Source organism: Lissotriton vulgaris, chromosome 11 (genome assembly GCF_964263255.1).
Source record: "Lissotriton vulgaris chromosome 11, aLisVul1.2, whole genome shotgun sequence".
Lineage (NCBI taxonomy): Eukaryota > Metazoa > Chordata > Amphibia > Caudata > Salamandridae > Lissotriton > Lissotriton vulgaris.
The window spans coordinates 562,611,181-562,623,594 of record NC_141699.1 but is presented as its reverse complement, the minus strand read 5'-3'; positions in this window follow the sequence as shown (position 1 = coordinate 562,623,594).

The window sequence follows — 12,414 nt, the reverse complement described above, 5'->3', positions numbered from 1 at the left end:
ATGATCACAAGTGAATGTGAACAATTTTTCTAATACCTGGTGAACAAAAGACTAATTCCCAGAGACATACACTATTAATGTAAACTCCAAAGTGGTGATTATAACGTTAATAGGACCGTTAGAAATATATGTGACCTTGATCAAGTAAGGAGTCAATCTTGACAAGACTAAAAAAGTAGGACTTTTTTGACTTTTTTGATTGTAACAGTGAAAGCAAATATGAACTAAGAAAATGTATAACCGTACAAATTGCATGTAAAGCAATATTTCATTTGAGTTAACACATTTGTTGATTCTTTGCTCTGACGAACGGATGTAAATATTTGTACAGTATGATGAATAAGGTGTAAATATTATAGATGTATGATATAGAAACAAATGTGCAGTATTAACGTAAATATATACAAAATAAGAAGAAAAATAGTCTTTGATAAACACAGAGTCAATTAAAAAGGCTTCTGTTCGAAAATCAACTGTGTAATTTATGGTGTCAGGGGTACTCCTTTTTGTATTACAACTATTTATAATGAAACATTTCTCGAATCTGGAATAGAAGTCACTAGTATCTTCATCTTGTTTCTGTTTACAGGACGAGATTGCGTCCCAATCTTCCTTTCTAGTTATTGTAGAAAAAGGTAGGGCTAGGACCTTTCTCAAGATTTGCCCGGCGCTAACCGCCCTTGTACCATTCAAATTACCAAGCAATGAGGCAGGCGCCGGAGACCAGAAGGCAGGAAACAGAAGTTTATTCCGACGGAGCAGAACACATCAGATCAGACAACAAGGTATCGTCTCGAGGTGCTCTAACAAGTGAGCTGAGACTCAGCCTTTTATACCTTACAAAACACTTGGCATTACAGTCACAGCATTGTGAAACAAAGAAAAGATAACCCCATAATCCTCGTGTCAATCCTACCCCACATGTGTTCACAATAGGGACCCTTGACCTGCTGATAAGAGAGGGGGCAATGACGCAACTGAATGTTCCGCTGATTATTAGGATGTGTGCGCCTGATCGTAGCCCAGGGGGTGGGGAGACCAGGATCAATAGTGGGTCCTTTGAAGAGGAGTGACTTCATACAATAAAGTGCAGTAAATGGTATCCTCTGGCTTAGGCGATGGCCTCGGACATGTGTGGTCAGTCGGACTCGGGGGAAGGGGTCATCAAAGGAGTGGCATTCATGCCACGTGGACAATCGAGCGCGGAGGGAAGGCTTGTCAACAGTGGGGCATTCATGGAAGGAAAGGAGGTGTTGGTCAGGCGCGGCCGTGACTCCCAAGGACAGGGTCCTGCAGAAGGAGAAGGTTTATGACTTGTCCATGTGAGGGAGAAGGAGGGGGTCAGGGTGCGCGCAGGGTCAGAGTCGCACAGAGAGAGAGAGAGGTCTTATGACCCGTACATGAGAGAACAGGGGCAGTCAGATACAGCTGGGGGGCTATGTCAGCTGAGGCGAAGGATGCCTCTTCAAGAGGGAAATGGGGGGGGGGGGTGCCTGGGTCAAGCAGGAGGGTTGCCTTTCATAGCAGGGTCGCGCAGAGTGCTGGGTTTCATGGTCTATGCATGTGAGAGTGGGAGGGGGGTGCTCAAATGCGCGCAGGAGGGAAGCCAGTGATTCTAATGAGTGGGCAAGAGGCCAAGGTGCCTAAAATGGCTGTCATGTACATATGGGCACGGGCTTTCATTGGCAGAATGATGCGGTCAACATTTCAGGGTATACGTGGTGCCTACAGGGAGGGGGGACGGGAGAGGGCAAATGAACGCCGCTTAGGTACATTAATTTTGCTAATTTCCACAGTCGCCGCTTTTAACATAAGCGAGTTCATTTTCCTATTCTTCCTAGTTGATGGGCGTACATATAAACAACAACAGTTCATTTTCCTATCCTTCCTAGTTAAGGGGTGTACATATAAACATGTGGTTGATGAAATAGCATTTGTCAATACTAACATATTGCATAAAAATCATGAACAGTTGATGTGATGGGCAGAATGCAGCACATAGGAAGTTGCATTTGTCGAGTTCCTATCATTTCAAAAGCACTACATAGCATAAATGTTTCTGACTTAAAAATGTGACCAATGAACATTTTGACCAAGCAGTTGAGGGCGGAATTCAGTTCAATACACAAGATCTCTTCGTCACAGTGTCTTTTAGCAGTGAGCCATCACTGGTAGGCTCTAGTCCGTGTCCTTTCGTTGGCGCTGTTGAGCACCAGCGGTGGAGCTATAGGTCCAGCTCGGGTCTTATCCTTACGCGTTGCAGGGTGCAGTCAGTCCTCTGCTGTTAGACCACAGTCCTGTTCCCTAACCAATCCGTTTAGTGGTGCCTTATGCTCGGCACCTATATTTCCGTGGCAACACCCTATTCCCACCCGAAGGCTGTTCTTCCTTTTTGGCAAGAAGTCACATGGAAAAGAGGGTGTGTCGTTCAAATAGTCGATGGGAGTGAGAGGGCGGAGTGGGAGCAGATTTCCTGGGACACACCAAAAGGACCAAGGGAGCAATGGATAACAAGCAAGCAGGCCCATCAATCGGGCTTGAAAAGGGGGACGGAGGCTCCAGGCACACGTGGGTTGGCGGACGGCGAGCTTCAGGACAGCCCTTCATCCTTTCTTTTACCGCCTTTGAAAGTGCTGCCTCGTCCCGTTTCTTGTTGTGCTGCGGCTCCACCTTTGGTCGATGTTGCATGTGCCCCATGATCTGCGGCCAGGCTGTGCGTTACGTCCGGCCCTTCTCCTCCGGTGATTGAGTATCTTTAAATGGGTAAAAACAAGTTTTAGAGAACTGGCAGGAGAAGAGATTTTTACATCTGAATTCCACTCGCAATCCTAGCACCTGGCGTTATGCTCATTGGTCATAGTCAGAAGTCTATTACCATGAAGTAAGTAGGTGGGTATTTCTACTGCGTTCGCACCAAGTCTAATCGGCGTTCGTTCATGACATATATGGACAGAGGTCAGACTCTTATCACCTGCGTATTTCAACAAAAACCCCAAGATTGACAACATTCAGGGGAGACTCGTCCTTCTAACCCGAGCCTGAACAGTCTTACATTTCCCTTTAGAGCTGGCTAACTCTTTCAAACGGAGCGGGGTGCAATCATTGAAAGACAGGGTCAAACAGGTTTTTCTCGAAGGGCGGCAGTTACTCATGGTCATCATATATATATATCGGGGACAGTAGCCGGGGTCAATCAAGTGGGGCTGGGACGCTTCAGGCATTCGCGCTTAGGTGCAAAGGGGTGGGGCAATCTGGGCATTGGGGGTCAATCTGGACGTTGGCGCTTGTCTCTAACAATTAAAAAATTAGGATGCCATTGACATATAGTCCCCCTTATAAAAGGGCCAGATTAGGGGACCTTAGTCGTCTCACCTGTCCTTTCTTTCTTAGCCAATTCGAGTTCATTTATTTTGCAGAAAGGAGAGGTAGTAATATGGCAAATCACAATCATTTTATTATCTGTCAATTTCACCGAACACCTTTGTGTTCACAGAGTATCCAATCAGACTGGTGCCAGCGGGGCACAAAATATATACAAAAAAGGAAGATGGAACAGGGGGACTCTTGTAGAGAGTGAGAGTCGTCCGCAACCTAAACGAGCTATTCAGTACACATATGACATGTAGAGAGAGAGAGAGAGAGAGAGAGAGAGAGAGAGACAGATAGAGGGAGAGAGAGAGATCGAGGGGAGAGAGAGAAAGAGACGTGTACGGCCACAGGTCGTTTAGTGCATTCATAACACAGAACGGTAGGGGTCAGGTAACACGGAAACACAAGACAGAGGGAGGACATAAAACTCGTACATTACATACACACAAACTCAGACAGGGGAAGGCAGTACATGTGTTACATACAAAAAGGGTTCATGACAAAACATAAAACAGTTATTGGCCAAAGAGAACTTCTGCATGCTGCGCATCTTTAGTATCCTATTTATCTATGTGCTTAGCTCTTTTTACCTTTTTCCTCCTTTTTCTCTCAATTACTATCTTCGTGAGTGTTCTCAGTCGCTAATACTTACACCGTGGTCAGTCAATCTGAAATTAACCTGGTCGCGCTATTTACCCATGGTTGGATCTTAAACCATTTTTCAGTTCCTTCCTTTGGTGGGAAGTTCTCCAGGCTGAGGCAACGGCTAGTATTGATCGGGAGATCAGTCGGACAGCTTGGCTAGATCTATAATGGTGTGAGAAGGGGGGCAGTACATTTTGAACATCAGCAACATTTCTAACTTCCCAGACGGGTGGTGCCTTGGTAACCCTTACCCATGCACTCTTCTTTGTCCTTTCCCTATCTAGTCAAAACGTCTAGTTACATTATCTAACGTGTTATTTCGAGTCAATTTTCGTCATACAGTACCCGTCAAGTTTCTATGTCAGTCCATCCTCCCAGTCGCTACGTTCTAAGGAGGAACAGTCATGTTTAAGTCTACGTCTTTTAAAAACTTATCGTCATAAGGACTATGCACATATTCCCTCCTTCCCTTTTCGTCGGTGGTTCAATCATCGTTCTCCCATACTTCAGCCGATGTTCCAATGCGACCTGCAGAAGGGAGGAGAAAGAAGGGGTGGGGGGGCAGCATTCAAACCACATCAGCATGTAGTAATCTGGAAATGTTTTTACCTACCACATACTCGACCTATCTCCACGTAGTGCATTTCTTTACCATCTCGGCGTTTAAGCCCAGAAGGACCAGTAATGTCAGGTATATGATATCTACATAGGTTACTTGGTCGCAACCCCTTTTGTTGGGTGCAAGGGTGGCGGTCAGGTGGCATTGTGGTGTTGTTTTAAGTGTGTCTAAAACATTTTTCCAGCTGCCTGTGACACATAATGTAGCAGCTAAATATCTGGTTCTTTTTAACCTTCAGCTTTCATCATACTTATTCTTTTGCTCATAGTAGCAAAACATTCGAAACTCATTAACGCAACCACTACAACTATGCTTTCTTTTTCAAAATACTTTTAATAAAAAAGTGTTGATGTATAAATACAGGCCTACAACCCAGTGGACCGGCCACGGAGCAGATTGGAACTGTACATAAGAAGAACGAAGTTGGGGGCAGTTCATTGCATAAAGTGCAGCAGCGCAATAAAATCGTATCAAACTTCCCTACAGAGCAAGCATGATGCATGTCAAGAATTCTGTTTTTCAATTAATTCATTAATTCAGTATCCAAATGCTCATTCACTGTCTAAATTACACCAGTTCATTTTCCCAAATCATAATTAGTACCCACCCTAAATCAGTTCATTGTCCAAACACATGATCAATATCTGTCTTACATTGCTTTCTTCTCTAAACACATACTCATTATCCATCCTATCGACTTCCATTGTCCAAAAATGCACACGTATCTCAGAGCATCAAGATTCGAGCAATCCGGGTGAACAGGGCAAAAAGTTTTGTTTCGTGTATCGGCGCCATTTTGGGCAAGGTCAGGCAGGTTCCGGTATAGTCAGAATGTTTCCAATGACTCATGGTTGGACCAGAACCTTCCGTTGGCAGTTCAAAAAGTTTTGCGTAATGTGGTAACAGTCTAACAATATGGACCATCAGTCAAAGAGTGGGGAGGGCGGCAACAATTTTCCTACCGGGTCACTCTGGTGTCCCACCGGAACTGAACAAGTCTGTACCTTGGCTGTGTTTTAGCCATTTCCAAACTGAGGCTGGCGCCGGCAGGAGTGCGTCGATGTCGTGGTTCCCAGTGAGGGGGGCGGGGGCACCCATGCGGAGGGGTCGGGGGCCCCCCGGCTCTCATAGAATCTTCAAAGTCGAGGAGAGAAGGCATGGGGCGTGTGCCCGTCCTGGGCAAAAGACCGTTTTTCGTTGTGGACCCTCTTTAAGTAAGAGCGTTGGGGTGTCGATGGAAGCCTCCACCTGAAGGGAGGTGGGGGAGGCTCGTTCGCGCCGCCTCCCCCTTCCAGCGACCCCGCGCCGTTCCTCGGCTCCGCCGCTTCGGTATTGGCCGTGCCGGCTATTGAAGATGGGGGGGGGTGGTCGGCGGCTGAGGCAAGACAGCCCCCCCCCCTTCCTCTTTGACAGGTGGCGGGACTACCTCCAACTCTCCAGAGGTGGACATGTGGCGGGACTACCTGTAACTATCCAGGAATTTGACATGTGGCGGGACTACTTGCAAGCGCCGCCGTTCTCGCTTTTGGCTTCGGCCTTCTTCGCGGGTCGGACCAGGCGAGAGACAGAGGGGGGGGGTGGTCGGTGGCTGAGGCAAGACAGCCCCCCCCCCGTGGCCTGCAGGGCAGCAGAGGAGGAGAGAAGGAGAGGCCATCACGGTTTTCTGGGCCGTCCGCCCCACAGCCTCCCCTTCCGACTGCGTCCAGGCGAGCCCCGCATGCCTCGAGGCCTCGCCTACCGGATGGGCGTAACCGCGGACCTGTGGCACTTCGGGAGTTTCCGGGATGGGGGTAGGTACCTATTGATTTGTATCTATTTCACGTGACCGTTATTTGGGCGTGGTGGGCAATGAGGCAGACATGTTTAGGGCAGGAATAGGCAACGGAACCTAGCTACCTCGTGGCTTGCCTGTTGTCAAACTTGTCTTCCCTCGCCATTTGTATGTTTCTTATTACGGGTTGTTTCTAGCGTTTCTTATTTTATTTTTAGCGAAGTTGATAACTCCTCAGTGGCCTACTGATTTCGCTCAACTCCTTTTCTTGTATTTTTATGCCATAACCTATTATAAGCTATAGCGACTAGTCCATGCTTAGTGAACATGTCCTTATTAGGGGTGCCCTCCAGTGGAGCTGGATGGTTCATCTCTAATAAGCGGTCCGGGCTAAACAGGCTACCAACCAGTGGGGAGAAGATAGGCATGACGGATTACAACGGGGACAAAAAGTCTGCGTTACCTATCCTTCACTGCTTGCAAAGAGAGAGCCTGTTTGTTTTCCCCGTTTGCAGACAGTGAATCTCCAGAGGTTTCAACAAAGCGTAATACTAGTATTATCCAAACAAAACAATCTTTTCTCAATTCGTCGTGTTTACACGACCTTACCCGGACCGCGTGGACGGTTTCCTGTCTCCTGGATCCAGCGCCCGATCGTCCTCTCTTCTTCGTGATGCCCGTGGCACTCCTGATGGTTCCCAGTCAGGACCGTGGATCACTCGAGAGAGGTCTGTTCAGAACTAGTGAAGGTCGGATGATCGGCTGTCAGACGAGGGTCTATCGGACACGAGCTCTCCCGATCGTTGCAGTCGTTCACTCTGTCGTCGGGACCTCTCCCACTGGATCCACGTGTCGCTGATGGGCCCCACGCTTTGGGACGCCAATTGTAGAAAAAGGTAGGGCTAGGACCTTTCTCAAGATTTGCCCGGCGCTAACCGCCCTTGTACCATTCAAATTACCAAGCAATGAGGCAGGCGCCGGAGACCAGAAGGCAGGAAACAGAAGTTTATTCCGACGGAGCAGAACACATCAGATCAGACAACAAGGTATCGTCTCGAGGTGCTCTAACAAGTGAGCTGAGACTCAGCCTTTTATACCTTACAAAACACTTGGCATTACAGTCACAGCATTGTGAAACAAAGAAAAGATAACCCCATAATCCTCGTGTCAATCCTACCCCACATGTGTTCACAATAGGGACCCTTGACCTGCTGATAAGAGAGGGGGCAATGACGCAACTGAATGTTCCGCTGATTATTAGGATGTGTGCGCCTGATCGTAGCCCAGGGGGTGGGGAGACCAGGATCAATAGTGGGTCCTTTGAAGAGGAGTGACTTCATACAATAAAGTGCAGTAAATGGTATCCTCTGGCTTAGGCGATGGCCTCGGACATGTGTGGTCAGTCGGACTCGGGGGAAGGGGTCATCAAAGGAGTGGCATTCATGCCACGTGGACAATCGAGCGCGGAGGGAAGGCTTGTCAACAGTGGGGCATTCATGGAAGGAAAGGAGGTGTTGGTCAGGCGCGGCCGTGACTCCCAAGGACAGGGTCCTGCAGAAGGAGAAGGTTTATGACTTGTCCATGTGAGGGAGAAGGAGGGGGTCAGGGTGCGCGCAGGGTCAGAGTCGCACAGAGAGAGAGAGAGGTCTTATGACCCGTACATGAGAGAACAGGGGCAGTCAGATACAGCTGGGGGGCTATGTCAGCTGAGGCGAAGGATGCCTCTTCAAGAGGGAAATGGGGGGGGGGTGCCTGGGTCAAGCAGGAGGGTTGCCTTTCATAGCAGGGTCGCGCAGAGTGCTGGGTTTCATGGTCTATGCATGTGAGAGTGGGAGGGGGGTGCTCAAATGCGCGCAGGAGGGAAGCCAGTGATTCTAATGAGTGGGCAAGAGGCCAAGGTGCCTAAAATGGCTGTCATGTACATATGGGCACGGGCTTTCATTGGCAGAATGATGCGGTCAACATTTCAGGGTATACGTGGTGCCTACAGGGAGGGGGGACGGGAGAGGGCAAATGAACGCCGCTTAGGTACATTAATTTTGCTAATTTCCACAAGTTGTCAATAATCTTGGCAATACCTGTACTATTAAACCTGGTAATGCTTTAGTCTTATCCCCAAGGCCTAACCCTGGGATTCGTTTACTTTCTTCGTCTTCTATTTCTGCCCATGCTATCTTTGACTCTCCCACCTCCCAATCCTTTTCCTTTAATTTCTCGTAAATGCCCGTGGGCAACAGTACTTCTAACATTTTCATAATATCATCATACGTGTAATCTCCCATCAGTAACATGTCTTTGAGCTCTCTGTGAAAACCTGCAGGGTCTTTATCGTGACACGGGACTAATTTCTTCATTTCTAACAGTTCTAACTTAGTCAGTGGTGTGTGAACATACACACGCTTCAAGACTTGATCCGCACCCATAACTGGGTGTACTTCTCGTAAGGGGTTCTGACTTTCAATGCCACTACCGTATTGCATGTGATACATTTTCCTTTCTGGAGGCGGCGGGGGAACATATTCAGAGCTTATGAAGGTGTTATACTTACGTCGTTGTTCTAGAATTATTTGTATTAACTTGGTACTGAAACCTCTCCATCTATCCATGAGTAGTGCTTCTAATGTTTCGTGTAAGGGACCTGGATCGGAATGGTTGTTTCTGAACTTGATGAGGAGGTGCTGAATCATGTATACACCTGCTATTTTCTGCTCTTCTGGGGAAAGGTTCAAGAATGTCTGCACTAACGTATCATCATTATATATGTCTGGGTTTTCGGCCCATAACACGGCTGACCGGGCTAGTTCCTGTTCATCCATAGAATTGAGTACATGGTACCCCATTCGGTCTCGAAGCCTTTTATCAGTTTCCTGGAACTGATGTTCAGAAGAATTCGGATTTGTTAAAGCAGAGAAAAGAACTCTCTTGCTTTCCGGAGGAATACCTTTCCTAAGGTAATTTCCCTTACCTACATACGCTATAGTATCTGTAGACCTTCCTGGTGCTTCATGTTCTTCTTCCTCCTCGGAGGAAGCTTTATCATTCTCTTCCCGGTGTGCAGTTAATACTGCCTTTCTAATTTTCTGGGACATACTGGCTATGCAAGCCCCCCTATCATGTTTTCCTTCCGCTATATTTTGACCCCACTTGTTTAGTCCGTCTAATTCACTTTGATCTGTCTCGGGCCTGTCTCGTTCTCTTATTAGACAATTTATGAAAAATCGTAATATCTGTGCTTGAATGTCAACTTTCTGTTTATGCATGGCATCTTTGACACTGTCAGGGTCTTTCCCTGTCTGTACAAACTCATATAGTCTGTCGAGACGTTCCTTCATTCCTACATAGCATAGCAAGCTATCGGTGGCAGATCTTAATCGTAGTGATGCCAATATCATTAGATCGTTCTTTCCGGGTACTGGATCATATCTGCAAACTGACATGTTTTCTATTAATGCGTCAAGACGCGACAAGTGGGGAGACTGGAAAGGATTCTGCGTGTCCCTTAAATTGAATCTGTGTGTCAATGGCGGGGTCTGAGGACCCGCAGTCGCACCTCCTGAGGCGGATGCTTGGGCATTATCTCTCCGCGGAGTCTGTATCTGAACTTGAATTTGTCGTTTAGTAAGATCAGGTAGGACTTGTTTCGGTGGGTCAGTCTTGAGTGCGGGAAGTGGCGGAGCTGGCGGAACAGGGGAGGTCTGTCGCGATACCGGCGGGACATGATCTGGGGGCGTAATGCCACCCCCATCCCTGTCAGTAGGCAGGGCACGAACAGGCAGATTGGTGTAAGCTGGTGCTACATCCTCTAAATATGAATTTAGGAATATGTCTTTAGTAGTTTTATGCATTACTTTAGTCGGAACTAATGGTGTCGGTAAGTTTTTCGGTATTTCTGATAGGGCTTCAGATGTGCCATCTGCTGCAAGATACATACCGTTTACAAGATTATTTCGGGCACGGTCTATTTGTTCTGTTTTTACTCGGATCCCTTCAGTAACTAATTCGTTTTCTTGGTCTTTCTCTGATTCTTTAAGTCTGTCTTCTCTACGGAGTGCTTTGTCAGCACGCTTACGTGATTCCTTACGCCAAAATTCTATGGCGTCCTTCTGAGATTGTCTAGCTTTCTTTTTCCATAATGCTTCTTCTACCCTCATGATGCACTCGGCATCCCATGTTCCGGTGACAGGCCATCTGTGTCTTTCGTCTAGGTGTTTGGTGTAATCGGCCCATAAATCTAGATATAATATGGCATCTATGCCATGCTTCTGGTACATAAAATTGCCGGGAGTGTCCCTAGGGGGAATAGGAATTTCTTCCTCCAGTATCCCTTTCCTAGTTCCTATCTGCTTTAACTTCTTGAAAAACGGCATTTTGCTTACTTATTACTGAATGCTCAATCCTTATTCCTTAATACTCTTGACAGCTAGGTTATACGAGAAACACAATAATACACGTTTAAACAGTCACATTCATACCACAACATTAATCACATAAGAACATTGAAGACATAGATGACTACCCCCCTATACTGGATGTACTGCTCAACAGTACAGATACACTGGTGTAACAGTGCAGAAATTCGGAATACTAGATATACTGCTAAACAGTACAGATACACTGCCTAAAAACAGTGCAGACCGGACTTGCGTACCCAAACCCGTCTAGATACGACCCAGCAATGGTACTCACCGGGAAGCACGGAAACAGAAGGCCTCGGAAAACTCGACTGGACTCGACTCGGTACTTCGGAAAACTTCGGAAAACTTCGGAAAACTTCGGAAACCTGGTGGGCCTCTTGACACCTCGGACCTTGCTTCTTTCGGCTAGGCTCTGGTCGGGATCCTCCGCACTCCTCACCGCCTCGTCTGGGCACTGATCGCAGTCTTCGTCACCTCCGTGGGTCAGAGGGAGATGCAGGAAATCCTGCCAGTACGCGTATGTTCCATCTAACTGATGGCAGGGGACATAGCTTGCAACGCACCAACCGGCGCGTGAGGTGGGGGAGGGGTCCCTGTTCGGGCGCCAAAATGACGTAAATAATTAATTTACTCTCTTAATTTCTATGCAGGTAAGTACTTAATCAATAATAACTCAATTGGAATGAAAAAAGACAGAGTCCGTGGTGTTAGAGTTTCTAAGGGTTTTTATTCCTCATAAAGGAATGATCTTGATCAGGATATCATGTTCTGACCACCACAGGGGTGTCAGAAGGGATAGAGCGCTATATTTTATTGACAGTACATAGCTTATATACTTAATTCATATCATAAAGAATAATGCAAGAGGCGTAACAGCTGAGAGAAGACAAGATAACAGTATACACGTGATACTAATACGTAATCAAGAGGCGTGAACTAGGCGTGTACCAGAGGTGTGTGCTGGAAACGTCACTGATAGGTGACGCAAGTGGGTGGCACCAAGGGGTGGTGCTAACAGAATTGTTGCGATGTCAGCAGAAATCGGGAGCTTGGATGCGCGCGCAGCTGCATGACGTGTGATTGACGGGGTGCAGGGGATTTGACATTTACACTGACGGAAAGAGACAGAAGTCTGGCATGTCGGATCAACTTGTACTTCTATCATATGTGATATCTGATGTTTAGGAACTATACTATCTGGACGGAAAGGTCTCTAGGGCAGAAACTATTCTATGCTAACTGTGGATGCGTGTATAAGCGCCTAAGTGTCTACATGTGAAGCGTGGGGCACGGGGCCTTCCATGGAAGCATGGCAACAGAGGCTATGAATTACTTGCATTGAGACAGGTCGGCCCTTTGGCTTTGCAGCTGGGGAGGATGTTTACAGGATCTAGTAGGCAGGAATGCATTCTCGAGGAGCGGAACAGATAACTCGAAGGTTGTAGTCAGTCTTGGCAGAAAGCAGGCTTGAGCTGAGCGCGAGGGGCCGCGCTGGAAGTAAGTCAGAGTTCACGGGTACAGAGGTAGCCTGGGCAGAGGCTGCCAGAGTCAGGAGCCACAAAAGAGGTTCGATGGCAGAAATTCAGGGCCTACTC